Source organism: Elephantulus edwardii, unplaced genomic scaffold (assembly GCF_000299155.1).
Source record: "Elephantulus edwardii isolate Elephantulus edwardi_28Jun2011 unplaced genomic scaffold, EleEdw1.0 scaffold00069, whole genome shotgun sequence".
Classification (NCBI taxonomy): domain Eukaryota; kingdom Metazoa; phylum Chordata; class Mammalia; order Macroscelidea; family Macroscelididae; genus Elephantulus; species Elephantulus edwardii.
The window spans coordinates 16,442,526-16,453,620 of record NW_006399819.1 but is presented as its reverse complement, the minus strand read 5'-3'; positions in this window follow the sequence as shown (position 1 = coordinate 16,453,620).

The window sequence follows — 11,095 nt, the reverse complement described above, 5'->3', positions numbered from 1 at the left end:
CTTGCACTGGGAAGGCAAGTTAAACAAATCACGGGATATTGTGGCTTGATTGCTTTTATATTATAGCTCACAAACAATGGAACTCTGTCTCCTGACGAAATGTCTCTTCCATTTAAACTTTGTTCTTCAGAAAAGGTTTGCAAGAATCCACTGAATCCCAGCTCTGTGAACAAACAACACTGATGCATCCAACCAATTGGGTTTTGGTTTTAGCCATATTCTAAGCAAAATCTGGTGGAGGGAGGGAAACCCCTTCACTGATGATGAGTTCTAACTCAGAACTACTTATCTCAAAGGCAGGCAATTTTTTTAACCCACCAGCTGTTTTATGTAAGAAGATGATAAATCTCCTCCTGTATGATTTACAGGATCCAAAAACCCAGTGGAGAGTCAGCTGTGAGTCAGTTTTGACTCCATGGCACTTAACAACATCAGGCAGCAAAGAGGAGATTACCCACCTGAAGCTGCTGCTGGATTCAACCACCAGAAAAGTACAGCCTTTGGGTCAGCAGCACAACGCCCTACAGACTTCTCCACCAGAACTCCCTGATAGTTAGCAAAGAGGGTAACAAAACCTAAACTGAAGGGAGCTCTGGTGGCCTATTAGCAAGAACCTGCACTGCAATACCAGAGGCTCACAGTTCAAATCCATCTCTGCTGCAGAAAGAGGGACATACCAGTAAGATCCCATTTGATGGTGCAAACACAAAAAATAATAAAATTTTTAAAAAATTAAAAAAAACAAATCAAAAAACCTAAATTGAAACATCTTCACTAGGTAAAATATCTAAAGGAAACACGATTAGGTACAACAAGGAAAATAAAAAGATAGTTATGGTGTTGAGAATTTTGCATTGCATTACTAAACCTTGTTCATCTGTAGGGGATAATGGTTAGGAAATATGTGACCAGAAAACTTGACTCTTAAGAATTATAGTGATTTCCCAGTAATTATTTAACATGAGTGTATATATCAAACACCTATTTATCAAAAACCTGCTGTTGCTATTACCATCAGGTCAAAATCAGCCCGTAGCTGACCTTCCAGCTTTCCTCTAGATCACTTGGGAGGAGATTGTCCATTCTTCTTCCTCAGAGTAGGTGGTGGATTTGAACCACATTCCTTTGAGTTAACAGCACAGCCCCTATATCTAAGTCACCAGAGCTCCAAACACTTACCAATCAAAGCAAAATTGTTCAAATAAGAAAGAGGTGGATTTAGAGCCACAAGACTTGAAGATAAATCTTAACTGTATGTAATTCTTACTTGGTCTACAATCCTGGACTGTTCAGTCTTCCCTTTATAATTATCACCATGAAGTAATATGCTGTGATTACTTTCCAAAGAGTCTCACCTAAGTTTATTGATCTGGAAATATATTCATGTGGAGCCATTGTAGAAATTCACATGTGACTATGGCTACATAGATTGTGGGCAAAAGAAGATACCAGATTGGCACCAAAATTCTCATAGAGCTTTACTTATCCTTCCATAATGCTCTTATCTATTTCTTTTCCTTCAGAGTTTTATAAAGCATGTTTAATCACTCTGTTAAGCAATACTATAAAGTCACAATAAACATTCAGATAATATCTGTTGAATGAATCAACTAATGGAGATAAAAAATATATTGGGCCAATTATTAGACAACCGGTAACTAATTTTTAGAAAGTTGACTTCAAATAATAGTGACCTCACGCACATGAGAGAAAGACACACAGGATTTTCAATGATGGAATTTTCTAAAGTAGACTATCAGGGCACCTTTGGTACACTAAATACTCAATATTGTTTGGTTAATAATTGAGCACATTGTTTGTAGCATAAAAAATAAACAAGCAAACCCAAAACACAAAACAAAACAAAGGCACAAACTCATTGTCATCTAATTATTTTGGACTCATAATGACCCTCTAAGATAAAATGGAACTTTGCCACAGAATTCTCAAAGATGTAAACTTTACAGGAGCACCCTTTTACTTCTTGCATGGAAAGGTTGATGAGTTCGAACTGCCAACCTTCAAGTCAGCAGTCAAGTACTTTAAGCACTGTATAGCTGAGGTTTCTTCTGTAAAGGCTACTGCAATACTGGAAAAACCTTTGAGGCACTTCTCTGCTATAGCGGCACTTTGAATTAAAACCAACTTGACACTAAGAATCTTTACTGAAACAAAGTTCCACATCTTTTCTCCTGCAGTGGATGGTAGGTTTGAACCACTGACTTTTGACTGTTGTTGTTCTATACCATCAAGTTGTGTGCAACTCATAGTGACCCTTTATGCAGTATCTCTGAACTCTGTCCTATCCTAAACCAATCTCACTAAACCCAACACACCTACCCTCATCACCCAAGTTACTGTGTCAATCCATCTCATCCAAGATTATCTTCTCCTTCCAAGAATAATGTCCTTCTCCAAAAACAGGTCCCTCCTGGAAAAATGCCCAAAGTATGTGAGATAGAGCTTTACAATCCTTGTCTCCAAGAAGCAAATTAGCTTCGCCCTTTCTAGGACAGACCCGTTTGTTCTCATGGCAGTTCATGGTATATGTTCAGTAGTCTCCATCATCACAATTCAAAGGCATTGATTCTTCTTCATTCAGCCTTACTCTGGCTCTCAGATGCATAGCAGCACGTAATTGCGAAGATCCTGGCCTGGATCAGGCGCATTTTAGTCCCTAGATTGGCATAGCTGCTCTCCAGCACTCTGGAAAATTTCCTGACAGCAGATTTTCCTAATACAATTCATAAAAAATTCTACCATCCTATCTCCAAACTAATTTCTGTCACTAAGTCTATGTTTTCTGACTACCAATCCTTCTTCCCTGTTCCAAATTTTTACATTCAAGTCACCCATTATTATTAATCATCTTAGTTGCATGGTTGATCGATTTCTGACTAAAAAAATTGGCAGATATCACTTATTTCCTTCTCCTTTGCTCTGGTTGTTAGAATGATATTTCAATAATAGTGGTATGCACTGGACTTCCTTGTATGCATATGTTTATTATCCTGTCACTCACATTGCATTTCAAGATAGATCTAGAAATGGTCTTAACTATGAATGAGATTCTAGTTTTTCTCACTTTTCTATTCCAGCATAGTAGATCATTGTCTGATTCAAAAGGTCCCCACACCAATCCATTTCATTTTGCCAGTGTCTAGTATGCCAATATTTATGCATTCCATTTCTTCCTTGACAATATCCAATTTTCCTACACTCCTCTTTCTCAAATTCCATATTCCAGTCATTAGTGTCTGTTTGCAACTGCTCTTCCTCCTTTGTGATTCTTAATACGAGGACTCAGCCTCAAATGCCATTATCTGCTAGCTTACTCTAAATGTGCTCTATTGTACATAGGTTTTTCAAAGACCTGTTATTTCGGAAAATGATGGCAAATCCTTCTTCCTAGTCTATCTTAATTTGAATGCTCAACTTTAGAGCAATAACTGACAGGCAAGTATTTTACCCAAAATAGTAGATGAAAAGCTCTTCTCTGTTACACAGGTAACAACAGATGCAATGTTAGACCACCAAAGTAGGAAGAAATCATTTTCAGAGAGGCAGAAAAATATTCTTCTGAGGAAACTTAAAGAAAAGCAAATTCAAAAGAGCAAGAGCATGAAGGTACATTATCTATCTTCTTTTATGAAAAAATATTTGCCAACTAAAATTAAACTGAAAGTCTACGGCTTGACACTTTAAAAGGAGTGATTGAATCATATCATATACTGGCAATCTAGATTACAAACAAGATCTATTCTAACTGTGCCTGTAAGTCAAATTTGTAGGTAAGTAGGAGCAGATGAGCAATAGTTCTTAGTTATCCTTATTTTACATAAATGGAAACTCTGGTAGTGTAAATGATTAAGCAAAAGGTCAGGAGTTCAAAGGCCTCCGTTACTCTTTGGAAGAAAGAGCGGCAGTCTGCTTCTGTAAATATTTACTGCCTGAGAATTTTTATGGGACAGTTCTATTCTATCCTATTGCTATGGGCTGGAATCTACTTAATTGAAATAAGTTTGGATAAGTACAAGAAAAGGCTCCAAGCATGTTCAAGGATTTAAAAGATTCAGCAAGTAAAGGTGATTATGATAAAGAATTTGTTTTGAATAAGGGGTTGATTGAATCATAACAAAATGAGATAAATTTTACATAATATTAAAAAGGACAATTAGGTAAGTGGGACATTCATAACCCCAAGGACTTACTGTAAATTATTTTATATTACATTTCTTCATTCTTTTTTATTTGCATCCAAACATGCCAGATCTCAGCAATTATTTCACATATTGATTTAGAATTCCTCACAGCTTATCCTAATGATGCAGCCAGATGAGAACGGTAATATTATTTTATTTATAGATTTAATCTGATGGCTTGAAAAGACTAGTAAAAACAAAACTGGTCTCCAACTGTGCTAACTGCTGGCAAGTCGGTTTGCAGAGTAGTATTCATCAATACAGTGATGGAAATATAAATGAATGATTGTAGAAAGCACAATGTACATGAATGAAGCACAATGTATGTAATGATTTGCAAACAAAAATGCAAATCAATGAAAAAATATTAAAAGAAAAAATGCAAGAGAAACTAGTAAGACTTGGAATGCACTTTTGAAATGTTTTCTCTTTGGTAAAGTATGTCTATTCATACCTTGTGCCCATTTTGTGATTGAGTTGCTTGGTCAAGGTGCCAGATTGGTCTATAAATTTTACATATTAGTCCCTAATCAGATATATTATTGCCAAATATTTTTTTCCAATCTATGGGTTTCCTTTTTACCTTGTTGGAGGAGTGTTATTTTTATGTGTATAGGGATTAGATTTTCAGAAGATCCTTTTCATCTGTTTTATCTTGTTGGTTGTAGGTTTTTCTTTATGCTTGGAAGTCTATTTATGATAGTTTAGGGCTTCTAACGTTGTTTCTAATTTTTCTCTGATGAACTTTACAGTCTTTAGTTTTACTCCTAGGTCCCTGATCCACCATGAGTTGGGCTTTGTGTATGGTGTGAGAAGTGGAATTTCAAAGAAGAAAGTCAGCAAGCACATGAAGAAATGTTCAAAATCACCACCTATCAGAGAAATGCAAAACAAAAAAACCAAGGGTATATCATCTTATCCAAGCAACAACAGTGAAGTTCATCAGGAAAGCAAACAAAAAATGCTGATGAGGATGTGGAGAGATCAAAACTCTTACACACTGCTAGGTGGAATATAAAATGCTATAATCACTACGTAAGGCAGTCTAGCACATTGTCAAAAACTGCAAATAGAAATATCATTTGACCCGACTATCTCACTACTGGGAATATACTTTAAAGGAACCAGAGCTATGATGCAGATATCTGCAAATCCATGTTTATTGCAGCATTATTCACAACAGTGAAGAGATAGAAGCTACCCAAATGCCCATCAACAAATGGATTTATAGAGAAAAATAGTGGTACATCCACATAATGAAATTTATCACAGCAGTGAAAAAGCAATGGACTTGTAAAATACTATAGAACATGGATGAGTCCAGGATATATTCTGCTGAGGGAAATATCTCAGTCACAAAAGGACAAATATAGCATAAGACTACTATTAAAAATCATATGGACAGGGGGAAGCAGAAAGCAAGAAAAGAATGGATAGATAATGAACAGTATACTGTGATTACAGCACAGCTTCTAGTCACTAGGCCACCAGAGCTCCCTGAACAGTGTGCTATGATTAGACATTATATGTATGACAGTTAATAATCTGAAACAAGACACGCATTACAGAGTGAACTGGGGAAAGAGGAAAATGTGTTTCAACTAATGAATGAAAACCCATAATTTCTGTAAATGTTCACTGCAACTATGATTTAAACAAGCAAATGTTCTCTGGGTATTTGAGAATTTTTTTATTTTTTTAGATAATAAGGACATTTCAAAAATGTATTAATAGGAAATTAATATTAAAACTATGGGAAATAGTTCAGAGGAAAGGCTACAAAGAGGGAAAATTTGAAAATCATCAATTACCATTATCATTATTCTTATCATTAGGATTGAGAATTTACTTAAACACTTTTTTATGATAGTTTAATTAGTAAACATTCTTTTTATCACACTTAATAGTTTTAATTCTTGCAATGACATTGTGAAGAGCTAACTGAAAATTGTATTACAGCACTGAGAAGCCAAAATGAATACAAGAGATCGAAAATAAAAGAGATGAACAGAAGATTTCAAAAGGCAGTATAAAAAGGTAAAACAAAATATTATAATACAAATTATTTGTGAAGCTGGACTCTATGAAGTGGAATGTGGCATCAAGATCAGAGGAAGATTCACCAATAACCTGCATAATGCAGATGACACAACTTTGCTTGATGCAAAAGATAGAGGATTACAGCCGTGGGTGTGGATTATATCTCAACATCACAAAAACAAAAGTCCTCACCACAGCACCAACAGTCAACATTATAATGAATAGAGAAAGAATTGAAACTGCCAATAATGTCATCTTGCTTGGATCAATAATCAGTTGCATTGGGCAAGCCTGCTGTCAGGAATTTCTCCAAAATGATGGAGAGAAATGATGTCAGTTTGAAGAATAAGGTGTGCCTGATTCAGGCCATGGTCTTTTCCATCCCCAATTATGCATAAGAAATGGATAATGAATAAATAAAGATGACAGGAGAATAACTGATTTGAGGTGTGGTGCTGGAGAAGAGTAGTGAATATCCCGTGGACTGCCAAAATGCAAGCAGATATGTCTTGGGAAAAGTCTAGTCAGAGTGCTCCTTAGGGGCAAAGATGCTAATGCTTCATCTTTTATACTTTGGCCACGTAGCTAGGCAAAGCTATTCCTTCGCAAGGGATATCCAGATTGGAAAAATGGAGGTTCTATGAATGAGAGGAAGACCCTCAATGAGATAGGATGAAACAGTGACTTCAATAATGGACTCCAGTGTGTCAGAGATTCTGAGGATGACACAGGATAGTGCAAGGTTCAGGTTGACTGTTCATAGGGTCACCATGAGTTTTACTTAACTTGATGGCATCCAACAACTATGACAACATAAGTGAAGGAATTCTAGAGGCCCAATATATTGTGGTGAACTGTTAACGTTTGTCAGTTTGAGACCACGCACTGCTTCTTATAAGAAAGATGAGAAGTTTTGCCCTGTAAAGATTTATAGCTTCAAAAACCAATTGAGGGTCAGTATGAGTCAGTCTAGACTCATGGAAGTTGATTCTACACAGATGAGTAGCTAAAGGGAGCAGTTAGATGACAAGTTCACAACTAACTGAGGAAAGAACCAGTAATCACACTAGAACATTTTCTGGTTTAACTCTAACATAAACCCTGTTTATGCCTAGGAGGCATTCTGGCTGGATAGAGCTTAGTTTGGGGGAGGAAAAAAGGAGAGAAAGAAAAAGACTGCAAGACTGCAAAGGGGACAGAGAAGTAAATGTCCAATCAGTGGTAAAAAGAGTGAGATCATCAAGATGAGTTAAAGGTCCCAAACCCACTGCCCCTGAATCTAGATTCATAGAGATTCTCCATCAATTTGTTGTTGTTGTTGTTGTTGCTGTTATGTGGCATTGAGTCACTAGTGACTCATAGCGACCCTATGTACAATAGCCATAAAACCTGCTCTATCCTGTGCCAATCTCATTGTCTCTGACACACCTACCCCCTTTACCTTAGTCACTGAATCAATCCATCTCATTGAAGGTCTTATTCTCCTGCACTGTCCTTCCACCCTCCCAAGCATAATGTCCCTCTCCAAGGACTTGTCCCTCCTTGCAACATGTCCAAATTAGGTGAGACAAAACTTCAGAATCCTTGTCTCCAAAGATCAGCCTGGTTTCACCCTCTCTAGGACAAACTTGTTTGTTCTCTTAGCAGTCCATGACATATTCAATACTCTACTCCAGCACCACATCTCAAAGGCATCAATTCTCCTTTATTATCATTAGTCACTGTTGTTCTCTAATGCATAACAAGTGATTACAAAGACTATGGCCTGGATCAGGCACACCTTAGTCTCAATATTGACATCATTGCTCTTCAGTACTTTAGAAAGGTCTCTGACAGCAGACCTTCCCAATGCAATTTGTCTTTTAATTTCCTGGCTGATGGTACCATGAGTGTTGACTGTGGAGCCAAGCAAACTAAAGCTGTTAACAGTTTATAGGACTATATAAATCTAAGGGAAGAGACTGACCCAAACTTTTTTGTTAGCATCTCAACATCCAATTTTACTACAGCAACGCAAGTATGGAAAGGACTATTTTGGCTCAATAAAAGGGAAGAGTTGTTTAAAAACCAAAAATGGTATGTTTGTCATATATTGTATTGCTCAGACCTAGATATTTTTGTAAGACTAGATACAGGTTTTAAGCAAGCACTTGTCCTAACAAGATTAATTGAAACAACATGCTCCTTGTGCACTGTCTTGAAGAAGCAAAACGTGATAGTTGGAAGTATGAGCACTAGAGTCAGGTAGCCTGAGTTTAAACTTTACCAGGATATTTAGAAGATTGGCAACCAAGAGCAAATCACACACATTCCTTGAAGAAGAAAATAACAAGAGCTGCCTCAGAAAGCACAGAGAATATTAAATAAATCAACATATATAACACTTAAAACTTAGCTGTTGTAGCTGTTATATGCCATTGAATTGCCTGTGTCTCATAGAAATCTTATGAACAATAGCTCTTAACCCTACCCTGACCTGAGCCAATCTCACTGTCTGACACACCTACTCCTTTTACCCCAGCCATTGTGTCAATATATCTCATTCACGGTCTTCCTAACCTGTGCTGTCCCTCCACCTTTCAAGAATGATGTCTTTCCCCAAAGACAGGTCCCTCTTGACAACATGCCCAAAATATGTGAGACATAACTTCAAAATCCTAACCTCCAAAGAGGAAATCAGTTTCACCTTCTCCAAGACAGACCTGTTTGTTCTCTTGACAGTGCATATGGTCAATACTCTTCTCTATGACCACAACTCAAAGACATCAATTCATCTGCAATCCTTACTCATTTTCTAGCTCTCTGATGCACAGCAAATAACTGCAAAGACTGTGGCCTGGATAAAGCACACTTTAGTCTCTAGACTGACATTGTTGCTCTTCAATATTCTGAAGAAGTCCCTGACAGCAGATTTTCCTAATGCAATTTGTCTTTTGATTTCCTCACTGTTAGTGCCAAAAATGTTGGTTATGGAAGAGACCAAGCTGAAATTGTTGCTAATTGGTCCAGTGGTGAGAATCTTAGTTTTCTCGATGCTGAGCCTCAACTCTTACTGAAGACTGTAATTTTGGCAAGCAAAGTTAAGTCATCAGTAATGAAGGTTGTTGATGAGTCAGTCTTACTCCAATTCTAATGCCACGTTCCTCTTCAAAGCCCAGCTTCCTAAAAGATCTGTTCCACATATAGATTGAAAAGGTATGGGGAAGGTGAACATCCCCAACACATTTCTTTCCTGATTTTGAACGATGCAATGTTTCCTTGCACTGTTCTAATGACTGCTTCCTGGTCAGAGTATAAGTTTAGCATGAGCACAAATATTTTGGGTTTCCCATTCTTCTCAAGGTTAGCCACAATTTGTTGTGATCTATACCAAGAAGCCAAAGCAAAGGGAAGAAATCAAGAAGTTAAGGAGCTGAACAGAAGATTTCAAAAGACAGTTCTGGAAGACAAAGTACAAAGAGCTGGAGTCAGAAAATTAAAAGAGATGAACTTGTTCAGCATATCTTAAGCTGAAGGAACTGAAGAACAAATTCAAGACTCAAGTTGTAATACTTAAAAGTGCTAGAAAGAAAAAAAATGCTATGGGCAGAATACTGAATGATATAGGAAGCATCAAAAGAAGATGAAAGGAGTACATAGACTCACTGTACCAACAAGAAGCGGCTGAAAAGATTAATTTCATAAATCAACATAAGAGAAAATGGTGATGAAGGAGGAAGTTCAAGCTGCTCTGATGGAATTGGCAAAAAACAATGCCCCAGAAATTGATGGAATACCAATTGACACATTTCAACAAAGAGATGCAGCCCTGGACATGATCATAGATTGTGCCAAGAGATCTGGAGGAAAACTACCTGTCCAACTGAGTAGAAGACATCCATATTTATTCCCATTCCAAAAAGAGGTGACTCAACAGAATGTGAAGAACTATCAAACAATATCACTAATATCACATACAAGCAATTCTTGCTGAACATTATTAAAAAATGCCTGTACTAGCACATCAACAAAGAACTACTAGAAATATAAGTTGGGTTTAGAAGAGGCCATGGCACTAGGGACATAGTAGGCAATGTCAGACAGATCTTGGCTGAAAACTATTAGCTAGCACATAATAAATGCTCAACAAATGTTACACTTATCTTTGATTATTAGCCGCACCTACTTCAATTATTTCCAGCTGAAATAATACCATGCAGGTAAACCAACTACATTTGAAATATTTCCAGCATTGTAGCAATGGGCTCAAGTGTGTCAGAGATGATGAGGATGACACATAAGACAAGATTCAGGTCTGGTGTTCATAGGGTTTTTATGACTAGTACTCAACCTGACAGCACCTACAAGAAGTATGAGTACCATTTTCTCATATTTAACTTTTACTTACAGAGGAACCTTCCTTTGGGAGGGAGGCTACAATTAAAATATATTTCTCCCTATTTGGTCCTTAAAAGGTTTATTCATTATACATTCAGTATTGAACAATATGGTTGATATCACATGCAAGCAAGATTCTGCTGAAAATTATCCAAAAACGTTTGGAACAATATGTCAGCAGAGAACTGCCAGATGTGCAGGCTGAATTTAGAAGAGGTGGTGGTACTAGGTATATTATAGTTAATGTAAGATGGATCTTGGCAGAAAGCAGGGAATACTAGAAGAATGTCTATCTGTGCTTCATTGATTATGAAAAGGCTTTTAACTGTGTGGATCACAAGCAGCGACGGGTGACTCTGAGAAGAGTGAGAATCCCAGAACATTTGATTGTGTTAATGTGAAACCTATACTTGGACCAAGAGGCAGTCATCAGAACAGAGCAGGGAGACACTGGATGGTTCAAAATCAAGAAAGGG